Source organism: Lygodium microphyllum, chromosome 3 (genome assembly GCF_053477565.2).
Source record: "Lygodium microphyllum isolate KBCC chromosome 3, Lygodium_microphyllum_v1.1.10, whole genome shotgun sequence".
NCBI lineage: Eukaryota > Viridiplantae > Streptophyta > Polypodiopsida > Schizaeales > Lygodiaceae > Lygodium > Lygodium microphyllum.
Window position 1 is genome coordinate 186,965,458 of NC_141137.1, and position 14,905 is coordinate 186,980,362.

Consider the following 14,905-nt stretch of genomic DNA (forward strand, 5'->3'; position numbering starts at 1 on the left):
ACTGGGTTGTTTAATGGAAATGTTTGTGCTTGCTAAAGATTTTAGGGCTCTGTTTGAATTATGAATTACAAATTAAATGAGTACCTATACTTCAGGTTAAAGGCCCGAAGGAAGAGGCAGCTTCAGTTACCCCCTGTCAAGATTGTGGGAGAGAAGGAAGGAGTCTTGCTTGAAGCTTTCTTGCTTGCACAATGGGGGAAGACACACAAGGGTGGAGGCTGAAAACAGTTTTCCTCTTCTTAGTTGTGTAAGCCAAAAGAACTCTGGTACAAAGAAATAGAAGAACCCTATGTATGGGTCTCAAACCAAACTCAACTAACTAAGGTGGCATACTAACTGAGCCACGAACTAGAGTAGATAAGGATAGCTATCATGTAGCTATTATTCATCGGCGGTGTACCAACCGCGTCTGCAACTGACAAGTCGGTGACATAAGTACTCAACGGTCACCCTGGCGTATCACGAGTGGAGCTCGATATCTCAACACTCCCCCTCGAGCTCAATCCCAATTCCTGCACACCAAGCAGGTCTCTGAACTTGCGCAGCTTCTCTGCGCCCAATGCCTTCGTGAATATGTCAGCTACCTGATCCTCTGTGATGACATAAACTAGATCAATAAGACCTAGTAAAACCCTCTCTCGCACATAGTGATAATGCACCTCAATGTGCTTTGTTCTAGCATGATAGACTGGGTTATTTGCCAAGTGTATACTACTCATGTTGTCACAATAAATGACAACTGGCCCATCTGTAGACTGATGCATATCATAAAGTAGCTTATGCAACCAAGCTACCTCACATGCAGCCATTGCTGCACCCCTGTACTCGGCCTCTGTGCTCGACAAGGCAACTGTAGGCTATTTCTTGCTACTCCAAGTGACTGCAGCACTCCCGAAAGAGAACACATATCCACTGGTAGATCGTCTATCAGAAATGCTACCAGCCCAATCAGCATCAGTGTATCCATGCAACTGTATGTGAACCCCAGTCTCATAAAATAGTCCATACTGCAATGTGAACTTCACATACCTGAGTATGCGTCTAGCCGCATCCAAATGCGGTTTCCTTGGAGCTTGCATAAACTGACTTACCAATCCAACAACATAGCTCAAATCTGGCCTGGTAATAGTCATATAAATCAAACTTCCTACTATGCGTCTGTACATAGTAGGGTCTTCTAGAAGCTCATCTGTATCTGTGCTCAGCTTCACATTCTGCTCCAAAGGAACTGAAATAGGCTTACAGCCTATCATCCCATATTTGGACAGCATGTCCAATCCATACTGCCTCTGCAAGAGCTGTATCCCACTTGGTGATCTAATCACCTCAATGCCCAAGAAATAACGCAGCTCTCCCAAATCCTTCATCTCAAACTTCTGCTTCAATAGCATTTTCACATGAAGGATATCTTCATCACTGTCACCTGTCATAATCAAATCATCAACATAAATGACAAGTAGCATAATACCTTTCTCTGTTTTTCTCACATAAAGTGAGAAATCTGCCTTGGAAATCTGAAAGCCAATAGTGACAAGATACTGTCCTATCTTGTCAGACCATGCTCTAGGTGCTTGCTTCAAGCCATACAAGGCTTTCTTCAACCTGCAAACAAACTCAGGATGAACAGCATGCACATAACCTGGTGGCTGCTCCATATAGACCTCTTCTTGCAAATCACCATGCAAGAAGGCATTCTTTACATCCATCTGATGTAAAGACCATCCCTTTGATGCAGCCATAGCAATGACTGCTCTTACAGTTGCCATCCTTGCAACTGGACTGAATGTTTCTTCATAGTCAATGCCATATGTTTGTACATACCCCTTGACTACTAATCTTGCCTTGTATCTGTTCACAGAACCATCTGCATTGTGCTTCACCTTATAAACCCACTTACAGCCAATTGCATTCTTACCTTTAGGCAAAGGTACTAACTCCCATGTAGCATTTGCTTCCAAGGCATCCATTTCTTCATCCATGGCTTTCTCCCATTTTTCTTTTCCCATGGCTTGCTCAAAAGATGTGGGTTCTGGTTCCTGTATCACTTTGACCATATATGCATAGTGAATGGCTGTAAATCCATCATATTTCAGCCTATCCACAGGATACCTAGCTCTCGTAGACCTGCGCAAAGTAGGTTCACTCCCAGGTGCTCTCAAAACATCCCTGGTCTTCCTTACTCCAGGTGTAACAATAGAAGGGATACCCAACTCATCATCAATGCTCTGTTCTGAGCCACTGGATTCACCATCCACATAAGAGTGACCTGCATTCACATCAAACATGGGCTGATCAACCTTCTCTTTTCCTTTTCGTGATACCTGCATACCACTATCTGCATTGCTTTGAGAAGATTCTCCTGATCTCAATCTGCCTGTCCATGGCGAAGAATGTGAACCACTGCTAGAGGACGCTCCAGGTCCACTAATATTTTGTGACTGCTGCTGTGAATTCTGTGCAGCATTACCATTTTGTGCATCTACATCATCAATCACATTTACTGGTTTATACCAGCTACTCATCTCATCAAAAACAACATCTCTGCTCACTGTAAACTTACGAGTAGAAGGGTTATAGCATCTATACCCTTTTTGCTGCAAAGAGTAACCAATAAAGATGCACTTCTCAGCTTTTGGATCCAACTTGGATCTCAGCTCATCTGGCACATGTACATAGGCAATGCAACAAAAAATTTTCAAATGAGAAATATCTGGTTTCCTACCAGTATACCTCTCCTCTGGAGTCATTCCATGTATTGCTGCAGTGGGAGTCCTGTTCATTATGTAGACTGCTGTAGCAACTGCTTCAGCCCAATAAAAATCTGGCAAGTCTTTTTCATTGAGCATGGCACGAGATACCTCTCCAATATGCCTGTTTATCCTTTCTGCAATTCCATTTTGTTATGGGGTATAACTGCATGAATATTGCTGCTTTATGCCATGCTCCTGCAAGAACTTTGCAAACTCATTTGAGAGGTACTCTCCCCCTCCATCTGACCTTAGGCATTTTATTTGCAGACCTGTTTCTTTTTCAGCCATACTTTTAAGGGTTTTGAAATGCCCAAAAACTTCACTTTTCTTTTTCATAAAATACACCCAAACTTTTCTGCTATAGTCATCAATAAAAGTGACAAAATAATGACAGCCTCCAAGAGATGCAGCTTTAGTAGTCCACACATCAGAGTGGATTAATTCCAATGGCTTCTCACTCTCTTGAACATGTCTAGGAAATGGTTTCCTTGCCTGTTTTCCAAACTGACAGGCTTCACATACCTTATGCATTTCTGCAACCTTGAATTTTGGCAATCCTGCAACAATATTTTGGGCCTGCATTGATTTAAGTCGATGTACATTAACATGACCAATGCGTTTATGCCAGATATCAATATCTGCAACTACACCGGTCCCATGTGCAAACATTGCTGCACTCAATTCAGACATGTCTGCATCCAATGTAAACATTCTGTCCTTCTTCTTTCCTTTTGCTATTAAGCGACCTTTATTTTTCATATCCTCAACAAAGCATCCATGAGGATTAAATTTGACCTGCAAGCCCTGCTCAACCATTTGACCAACAGAAACCAGATTCTTGGTGATATTCGGAACATGAAATACATCGGAGAGGTATTTCTTTTTCCCATCCTACATAGACAAAGGAATTTTTCCAATCTGCACAATAGGATGTGCAGTATCATCACCAGTCTCCACAAATCCTGGTTTTTTCATTTTCCTTGCATCCTCCATCCATTCTGCATGACCTGTCATGTGGTTTGACGCACCTGAGTCAACATACCATACATCGTTGCTTTCTTCTGCACTTGTCACAGAATTGTTCATGTGCTGCACCATAAACAGATGCTCATTTCTGTCATCACCCTGTCTACTAGAAGATGCATAATTTCCTTGTTGCAGTTTTCCATTCATGATGTCATTCTGCTTTTTGTAGCAGTCTTTAGCCATATGACCCATTTTACCACAATAGTAGCATTCAACATTACTGTTTGCATTTTGGCCTCTTTGCCATCCACCACGACCTCTTTGGCTCCCCCTGCCTCTAGAGTTACCACGTCCTCCTCCATAGGACTGGTTTTCTTGAGTTTGTTGCATATTCTGATTTCTACCACGGCCTCCAAATCGGCCTCCTCTACCTCTGCCTCTACCTCTTCCAGCATTTGAGTAGAAGACAGTTTCTTTTGAAGTTTCTCCTGAAGAAGATGCACCACCATTTCTCTGCTCCTCAGAAATTAGAAGAGCAATCAACTCCTCAAAATCAGGAAATCTTTCACGGACGAAAATGGATGTCTGAAACTGCGCATAATCCTTTCCTAGACCATTCAAGGTCACAGAAACTAAATCATCATCTTCCACTGGCGACCCAATGGAAGCAAGTGCATCTGCAATCTTCTTCACCTTCATGTGGTAGTCATTGATGCTCATATTTTCTCTTTGCACATTATGCAACTCTTGCTTGAGCTGCATTTTCCTGGCTTGAGTATTTGTGCTATACATTTTTGACAAAGTATCCCATGCCTCCTTTGGCGTACTTGCATCCTGAATATGCACAATCATAGAGTCTGAAATACTGATAGACAGCCAATACATAACTTTCATGGCTGTCTCATGCCATGTTTTAAATGCCTGCATTTGCTGTTGATTGGGAACATCAGGAAGAACTGGTTCTTCTTCATTTCCTGCAACAAATTCCCAATATCCTTTTCCCATAAGGAAATTCGTCATTCTAAACTTCCATGCTTGGAAGTTGTTCTTGTCAAGCTTTTCAGTGACAATCTGTGAAAGAGAATCAGATGCCATTACAGAATACTGCAAAAAATTCTGTCACTGCAAAAAACATAGCTTCACCCTCACAAGGGAAAATCTGCAAAACTGGCGAAAGTGGTATTTGACCACACAGTCACTTCCTAGTGACGATTTTGCATCAACAGGCAACAGGGATGATTCTGTAACTCCCAATGTCTCTGCGCACAAGCATACGATGCAATTTTTACAGTAACTATTCACCGACCTGTAGAACAGTGGCTGCACAGCATAAAACTGGGCCTTTTCCTGAGTGCGTGCAGAAAACTTCCACCTCCAAAACAGGCCCCGAAATGGCCTCAAATAAAAAAAACAAGGTCGCCAAGGGGTAAACCCCTCACCCGCAGCATATACTGTCCTCTTGCTTCACCGTGAAGGGCGTCTCAACCTGAGACAATGCACTCCTGCACTTTTCGGCTGTGCTACCTGCAGAGATCTGCTCCCAAAACAGAAAATGAAAGCAACACTGCTCCTCTTACCAGAACACCGCGAGCTTGGCTTGCTTTCTTGAGCTCCTTACCACGAACAAGGCTCTGATACCATGTCAAGATTGTGGGAGAGAAGGAAGGAGTCTCGCTTGAAGCTTTCTTGCTTGCACAATGGGGGAAGACACACAAGGGTGGAGGCTGAAAACAGTTTTCCTCTTCTTAGTTGTGTAAGCCAAAAGAACTCTGGTACAAAGAAATAGAAGAACCCTATGTATGGGTCTCAAACCAAACTCAACTAACTAAGGTGGCATACTAACTGAGCCATGAACTAGAGTAGATAAGGATAGCTATCATGTAGCTATTATTCATCGGCGGTGTACCAACCGCGTCTGCAACTGACAAGTCGGTGACATAAGTACTCAATGGTCATCCTGGCGTATCACGAGTGAAGCTCGATATCTCAACACCCCCGAATACCTGCCTAACCCTAACCAAGGGGGTTGTTGACCGCGCCGGGAACGTGGATTGAACCCGCCGCAAGAGGTCTCTCTGTTGAGTTCTACTTGGAGCAGGAGGATGCTTGGGTGCCACGGGGGGCTCTAGACATAAATCCCTTGCCTTCCGGGTCCTGCACAAGAGGCTAACATGATGCGGGATTGGATCTCGAGGCCCGCATACTAGTTGACGGGCGGAAGCTTGGAATAGTGATCCGTGGGGATTACTGGATAGCCTTCGGGCGGATTATGGACAAGCCTACGGGCGGAACTCCTTGTATTTCAAAGATAAAATGATGAAATGTTAAAAGAACTTGCTTGATATTGTTTTTCTATGTCACGTGATAAGATTACGTGAAAGAACCAGTGCTTAAAGGGATTAATTAAAGAAGCTGATTGTTATACGTCAAATTAATGTGTTAGATAATTACATAACTAAAACAAACCGAGGAAAGTGCGGAGGATGGGCCATGGATCCGTCCTACGGTTGGGTGGTCCCGGTTAGCCGGGAACTTTTCTCAAAAATCTCGAAGAACAGCGGAATGATCATCATCATCAAAACGAATAATGAGAACGATGACCTAAAGTTACATCTTACCCGATTTACACTGGTTTAGGGGAACGGAATGGGACTATGCCTTATAGTAGAGAGGTTAAGCTTTGCATCCCTCTCATTTCCCATTCTCCTTGAACCAAGTGCAGCGCGAATCCGCTTTGAACTTGGCGTTTCTGCGTAAAGTAGTTTGCTCGGGTCTGATGCTAGTTGCTGTTAGCTAATGACCAAAGAGGAAAACCCTAATTCCGATTGATCCTAAGTGGGAAACGGCCAGGATACTTCCGCTATGTGGCAGATGTGGGAAGACCTAGATCGCAAAACCCGTAACATTCCTTGGGAGTACCGGGCAGAGTTTTCTAGACATCCTTTCCGATGGACTGCTAAGACGTGTCCTGGATGATACCAGGGGACACATTACAGTTGGTATCAGAGCCGACCAACAACGGAATTGTTTTTATGAGATCTCAATAAAATAAAGTAAAGAAATTGTTGATGTCCAAATATTTTCTCACCTTCAATGCTGTCTTGCAGAACTATGAAGCGTGGAATAAGTTTTTGGTATTTCGGGTCATGTTTATGACTGTTATGCATTCTCCCCTTTATAGACAAAGAATTGGGATGATGAACATCCTGGAGCAGATTTATAATCCATCACCTTTATACATAGAACGAAGATGGACGGGGTCTTGAGGAATCTACTATATAGCCGCCCATGGGTTTGCTTATCTACAGACCAACCTAAAGAGGATCAAGTGGTTGGAAGACCTGAAAGTCGTGAAGCTGTTCATTTTTGTGGAAGCTCACGTAAATTCAACTTTACATATTCAAGGTCGAAGGGTTGAAATGAACTCATATGTATATGAGGAAGTAACCCGTGTAATCCCAGCCGACAAGATTAAAGTGTTGGGCCGCCATGAGAAGTATGGATTCCAACGGAAAGGGTATCCTGAACTTCCAATGAACTATCGATTCCTAAAAATCCATGACCCAAAACCCTACTATTACACAGTTCCTGTAGACAAATGCAATACAACGTTGTTCTCCCCAAACTGAATGTAATGATTGGATTATCATCACGCCAAACGTTGTATAAGGCTATGCCCATGTAAATATAAATAAAGACTTCTTTTATCAATATCTCCCTGTGCATAAGAGTTGTTAAAAAGTTAAGTAGCTACATTGTTTACGAGATAGCTGAACTAAAAATAAAAGATAAGCTAACATCGATTATCATATAATAACGTTAAGAAAACTTTTATCCAGGCACAACCCCAGGTACAGGTTCCAAATTCGCCTCTTACATCAAGTACTGCTATGATCCAGGAGAAGAAGTTCCTCCTCAAGTAGATAAAGCCACCCGAGTTTGACGAGAGAGGCAGATTCGTCCAGGCTGATGCTGAAATTTGGATTGAATCCATGGAGGATTACTTTGAAGCAGCTGGTACTGCACCTTCCAATTAGGCCATGCTCGCCAAGTTAAAACTCACCGGCGAAGCCAGACTTTGGTGGAAGAAATGGTGAAGGGATCAAGGGGCTTCAGAGGGGTCTGTTACCTGGGAGAAGTTGAAGAAAGCCGTGCAGGGAAGATATTTTCGTCCTGCATATCGTACGCAGAAAATGAATGAGTTCTACGAGCTAAAACAGCTAGGACTCACCCTTGACGCATACTACTCTAAATTCGTCTCACTCTTAAAGTATGCGCCACAGATGGACAAGACGCAGCAGGTGTCCAAATTTTGCGCGGGCTTAAATCCGCCCGTAGATACTCGTCTCGAATCTATGCATCCATCAGATCTTCAGGATGCACTCATTTGAGTGGCGCCTATAATTCACGAGGTGCAAGCTAGACCAAGGGGTAACAAAACTTGGTCTTATAGTGACCCAAACAGAGGAGCATTCAGACCTCAAATGAAGAGAATTCAGGGTCACAATCAGGGACAAAGGAAGAAAGCAAGGACAAATAGCGTCAACAACTTTGTTCCTACTCAAAGTAATGGCCGAAACCTCCGATGTTTCCACTGCAACGAACCCCGTCACTTCAAGAGGCAATGTCCCAAGCTCAGCGGAGGACATCCTCAAACGCCTTTCCAAGGTGCAGGCCGCGGTCAAGGAGCCGCCACCCCTGGAAGAGGAAGAACTGCCTGCATTGCCAATAGGCAAAGATGCGAAGAAGAAGATGAGGAAGATCCGACTATGGAAGTAGAATTTGAAAGAGCGACAGTCCATGCCGCTTTACACAAGAAAGGGCCGAATCGCCAGTTCTCCGTGATTCAGACACCGTCAGACTATCAAGGTAAAGGTTTCAAAACCTTGATTGATTGTGGCAGTACACATTCCTTTATCTCACCAACATGTGCAAAAAGAATAGGAATAGCCACAGTAGAAGCACCTACCCTGCTTGTGGAATTGGCAAACGGTCGTGAGGTAACTTGTACCAGGCAAACTGCTGAGGTGGAATTCTTTCTGGGAGGAAAGAAGACTTTAGTCAAATTCAGAGTCATGAATTTAGGTATCCAGGAGTGTCTACTCAGGATGGATTGGCTTAAGCCTAATGACGCCCACATTCATTGTGGAAAGGGTCAAGTTTCCTTTCGAAACTCTGAAAGGGAATTTGACACAACTCAAGGTGAGGCAGGAGTGCCAAGAATCCAATTAGCCAAAGTATCTCGGATCATAAAAGGAGTCAGAAAAGGATTACCCGTTTACTTGATCAAACTCAACAAGTTAGATCAAAAGCAAGAGTCTCATGAAGGACCTTCTTGGCTAAAGGAATACGCCGACGTATTCCCTAAGGAATTGATTGAACTTCCGTCTCAAAGAGAAGTAGATCATGAGATTAGGCTAGTGCCTGGAGCTGCACCAATTGCAAAGAGACCTTATAGAATGTCCATACCGGAAGTAATTGAGTTGAAGGAACAACTCAAGCAACTGTTAGATCAGGGTTACATCCGGCCCAACAACTCACCGTGGGGAGCTCCAGTACTATTCCTGAAAAAGAAAGATGGGACACTTCGACTATGTATTGATTACCAAGGGTTGAATCAATCAACTGTCAAGAACAAGTATCCTATTCCTAGAATAGATGAGCTTCTTGATCGTCTTCAAGGTGCAAAGATCTTCTCCAAGATTGATCTCAGGTCAGGTTACTATCAAATAAGGATCAAGGAAGAAGATATTCCAAAGACAGCCTTCAATACAAGATATGGGCACTTTGAGTTCCTGGTTATGTCATTCGGGCTTACAAATGCACCTACCACCTTCAATAGATTAATGCAGGATATTTTTAGACCATATCTTGATGATTTCGTGCTTGTCTTCTTCGATGACACTTTAGTCTATTCTAAACAAGAAGAATATCATGAACCTCAACTTCGGATTGTCCTTGAGACAATGAGGTCTCATAAGCTGTATGCAAAAATGAAGAAGTGTGCATTCTTCAAGCGTCAGATTGAATATCTGGGATTCATAGTATCATCAGAAGGAATATCAGTAGACCCAGCCAAAGTCAGAGATGTGCTTGAATGGCCAATACTAGTATCCGTCAAAGAGATACGTAGCTTTCTTGGATTGACAGGATGGTATAGGGTCTTCATAAAAAACTATGCTTTGATTGCAGCACCTCTTACAGACTTACTAAGGAAGTAGACTTCTATTACATGGTCAACTTCCGAACAAAATAGCTTCGACAAATTGAAGCAAAGTTTGGTATCAACACCTATTCTAAAACTTCCTGACCTCAATAAGGAGTTCGACGTAGTAACTGATGCTAGCATTCTTGCCTTGGGAAGTGTACTTATGCAGGAAGGTCATCCAGTAGCATACTCTTCAAGGAAATTGAAGAGTCATGAAAAGAATTATGCCACGCATGATCTCGAATTACTAGCTGTCATCCATGCTCTAAAGATTTGGAGAACTACCTGTTGGGTAACATGTTTACTCTAGTAACCGATCATAAGAGTCTCAAATGGATTTTTACCCAGAACGAGCTCAACACGAGGCAACGTCGGTGGATTGAAGTATTGGAGGAATATAATTTTGAAATCAAGTACCAACCAGGGAAGGAGAATGCAGTTGCTGATGCACTCAGTCGCAAGGCATTCCTAAATTCCCTAATCTTGCAAAATCCATCAACGGCCAGATCTCTGGCTACAAAAGTATCTATGCCAAACAACCCTATACTTGAACTAGCTAGAGAGGAAGCATGCCATGATTTGACCTACCAAACAATGATAAAGGAAATATCTACCAAGGAGCAGAATCAGAAGTTGCAAGCTAAGTATCAGGAATTTTCCATTGATAATGGACTTGTCTACTACAAAACAAGGCTGTGTATACCAGCAAGCCAGTCACTTAAGCAGAAGATATTATGGGAAGCTCACGATTCTCCTTTCACAGGACATCTTGGCTATGCTAAGACTCTTAATGCAGTTAGAAAGAGCTATCATTGGGAGAGGCTTAAAGGTGAAGTTCTCAAATATGTCACTGAGTGTCTGTCTTGCCAACGTATCAAAGCCGAACATGTCATGATGCCAAGGAAACTGGAACCGCTTGACATTCCCCAAATGAAATGGAAATTCATCAGTATGGATTTTGTTGTGGGCTTACCCCAAGTCCAAGGAGGATACAATTCCATTATGGTTGTGGTTGACATGCTTACCAAGGTTGCACATGGGTTACCTAGAAGAATCATTAGTGATCGAGATTCTCTCTTCACATCACACTTCTGGAGACCTATCTTTGAAGCTATTGGGACTCAACTCTGTTTTAGCACCGCCTACCATCCCCAAACGGATGGCCAAATAGAACGAGTAAATCAAGTCATCGAGGATATGCTTAGGGCATACTGCTGTCGAGAGCCGAAGAGGTGGATTCAATTCTTGCCTTTGGTTGAATTTGCCTACAATGCTTCTTACCAGCAGAGCATTCAAATGACCCCTTTTGAGGCATTGTATGGTCATGATTGTCGAAGTCCCCTAAACTTTTCTGATCCAACCCTAAGAGTTGAAGCTTCAAGACAAATGTTGGAAGACATGGATGATCAAATAAGGTGAATAAGACAAGACATACAAGTGGCCAAGGATAGGCAAAAGGCATACACAGATTGGAAACGTCAAGATAGAGTCTTCGAAGAAGGAGACATGGTCTTCATTCATGTACGCCCTAAAAAGAGTTCTCTATCCCTAGGAGGATGCAAGAAGCTAAGTCCAAGGTATTGTGGGCCGTACAAAATCCTCAAATGCCTAGGACCCAATGCTTATAGATTGCAACTCCCTGAGAACCTAAAGGTTCACAATGTATTCCATATCAGCCTATTGAAAAAATATATACCCAACCCTAATCATGTACTTGATGACTAACAAATTGAAATGCCTAGTCAAGGAGTCCTTGAACTAAGGCCGGATAGGATCTTAGATGTTAGGGAAAGACAGTTAAGATCTAGAACCCTGAGAGAATGCCTCGTCCAGTGGAAAGATTATCCCGAAGAGGATGCCACTTGGATAGATGAAAGCTCTCTCAACCATCAATATTCCCAGTTTATCTCGAGATGAGGACATCTAGATTCCTCCAAGGGGGAGAGAATGTAATATCCCGATTCGATAATAAAAGCACGTGCATGAACCTGCCTCAAATGAATATGAAAATGGGATAAATGAATTTTGTTTTTTATTCCCCCCTTATTCCTCCAGCCGACTAACGAGCTGGAGGGGGAGGGAAATAGAAGGAGCAACTAAGCTCCTTGGTGGAGCTTGGATTGGGGGGGGGGGGGGGGGGGCATGCGTGTCGACACGCAGGGGAGGGAAGATCCCCCTCCCCTCAACTATTTAAATGAGGACGAGAACGCTGCAGGCCGGGGAGTCTCAGGAGGAAGAAAGAGAGGGGTGGATACTCTATCTCGCTGGGCAGCCGTGAAGTGGAGTGAGAGGGTGGTTGTGAAGGAGAGAGGGAAAAGCCAAGCCTTGCTGCCATTGGAAGACGAGACATGCCGCGGCCGCTCTGAACTGCCACTACAGTCCGCCATAGCCGCCTCTTCACCATCGAATCGCCGCCTGGGGAGTCATCTTTCCCCCCCCCCCCCAATGTGCCCTTTTCCTTTGAAGCTCCTGGACGCTTCCAAGGGGGCTTCCTAAGCCACCTTTCATACCCCTTTTCTTGTTTCCCCCCCCCCCCCCCCCCCCCCCCCCGGGTTTCAATAATTCCCTTAGCCCTTCCCATGGTTTTTGGAACCACACACCCCCCTAGGATTTTAAATTTCTTTTTTTTTCCTTAAGCCCCTCCCTTGACTTTGGGAACCTACCTCCCCCCCCGTGTCTTATTCCGCTAAGCCTTATCACCCCCTTATAACCCTTTTTCAACCCCCCTCATAACTCTTATTTTCCCACAGCTCCCACAGCTTTCTTCTTAATCCCCCGTATCCCCATTATTATTTTCCCCCCTCGAACCTAAAAATCCAAATCGTCATCATGGCCTCGGATGGTATCCTGTAAGGGAGAAATAGCCGTGAGATAAAAGATAGGGAGGGAAAGTAGAGGGAGTGAAAAGAAGGAGTGAAGGAGGAAGAGTGGGAAAAAGATAAAAGAAAGGGAAGGAAGGAGAATAAGTGCTTTCTATTCCTTCTACCCCAAGTCAAAATCCTCCAAGGGTTCCTGTGGTTGCAAAACCACACTCACCCATAAACTTTTTTTTGATCCAAGGAGACGGTGGAATTTGAGAAGAAGAGAAAAAGGCTATCTCACATTCGAACTACGATGCCACCGAAGAAAGTCCAAGGTGTAGCTGCGGGAGGGTCATCTCCCGGTATCCATGTGGATATCTCACCCCAAAACCAGGTTTTTCTTCTTGGCTTTAATTCAGTTTTAAGCCAATCATGCCAAGAAAAATTGTTAAGGATAGGATATATTTGTTCGAGTTATTTGTAACGAAGGAGTTTAGCTTATGAATGACAATGAATAGAACTTAGTTTTCTTCAAATTGCATCAAGCATTATAGATTACGAGCAAGATTATCCATTTACTATAGTAGTATATTTTAGTTAAATCCTAAGGTGTAGAAATTATATCTTGCACCATTAGTCTTATTCCTTTCGCAACGAATCATTGTAAATGGTTAAATTCATGAAAGGTTTCTTTCGATGCTCAAATTACTAGGGAGTTATCTTTGCTAATTGCGCATCTTAGCAAGGCAGTTGTTGTTATTTGGCATGAGTTCATCTTTAAGGAAAACGGAAGTTAAATTAAACTGTATTGACTAGGAAAGTAAATTGTCACAAGGATAGCAAAACCGTGACAAGACGATTAATATCACCTTCCAAAAGATAACTGAACCAATCTAAACATAGAAACATTCATACCCTAAACACTTGACTACTTTCCTTACTGTAGGGACAATAAATTCGTAAAGATAAGGAACTAGGGTTTGTCCCTAAGGTTCTTAAAAGAAGAAACCCTAGGCCTGACATACGTCAGCTTAAAGGATCTAAACAGATTATTCCATCGCAAGACTTGCGCAACAAGTACAAAATCATTTAGTCTTGTGATTGATTCACAAGGAAAAGGGGAAAAAAAACCCTCATCAAGGATGGCAGATTCTTACGCAAGTTATCTTGCATAAAGACGTATTTTTGGATATCCTTCTAAATAAGGAAAGTTGTAAACCGGAAACTAGCATATCTAAGGAACTTTAGGGTTAACCATGTTGGGTATGCCCTACACCGAAATATAAAAGATCTTGCCAATTTACAAGACACCTTGGGAACGAGTGCTGATACACTCAAAAAGGAAAGAACACTTCCTTAGCAGTTTGCCAAACAACTGGGTTGTTTAATGGAAATGTTTGTGCTTGCTAGAGATTTTAGGGCTCTGTTTGAATTATGAATTACAAATTAAATGAGTACCTATACTTCAAGTTAAAGTCCTGAAGGAAGAGGCAGCTTCAGTTACCCCCGACTACCTGCCTAACCCTAACCAAGGGGGTTGTTGACCGCGCCAAGAACATGGACCGAACTCGCCGCGAGAGGTCTCTCCGTTATGTTCTACTTGGAGCAGGAGGACACTTGGGTGCCAGGGGGGCTCTGGCCGTAAATCCCTCACCTTCCGGGTCCTGCACAAGAGGCTAACATGATGCGGGATTGGATCTCGAGGCCCGCATACTAGTTGACGGGCGGAAGCTTGGAATAGTGATCCGTGGGGATTACTGGATAGCCTTCGGGCGGATTATGGACAAGCCTACGGGCGGAACTCCTTGTATTTCAAAGATAAAATGATGAAATGTTAAAAGAACTTGCTTGATATTGTTTTTCTATGCCACGTGATAAGATTACGTGAAAGAACCAGTGCTTAAAGGGATTAATTAAAGAAGCTGATTGTTATACGTCAAATTAATGTGTTAGATAATTACATAACTAAAACAAACCAAGGAAAGTGTGGAGGATGGGCCATGGGTCCGTCCTACAGTTGGGTGGTCCCGGTTTGCCGGGAACTTTTCTCAAAAATCTCGAAGAACAGCGGAATGATCATCATCATCAAAACGAATAACGAGAACGATGACCTAAAGTTACGTCTTACCCGATTTATGCTGTTTTAGGGGAACGGAATGGGACTATGCCTTATAGCAGAG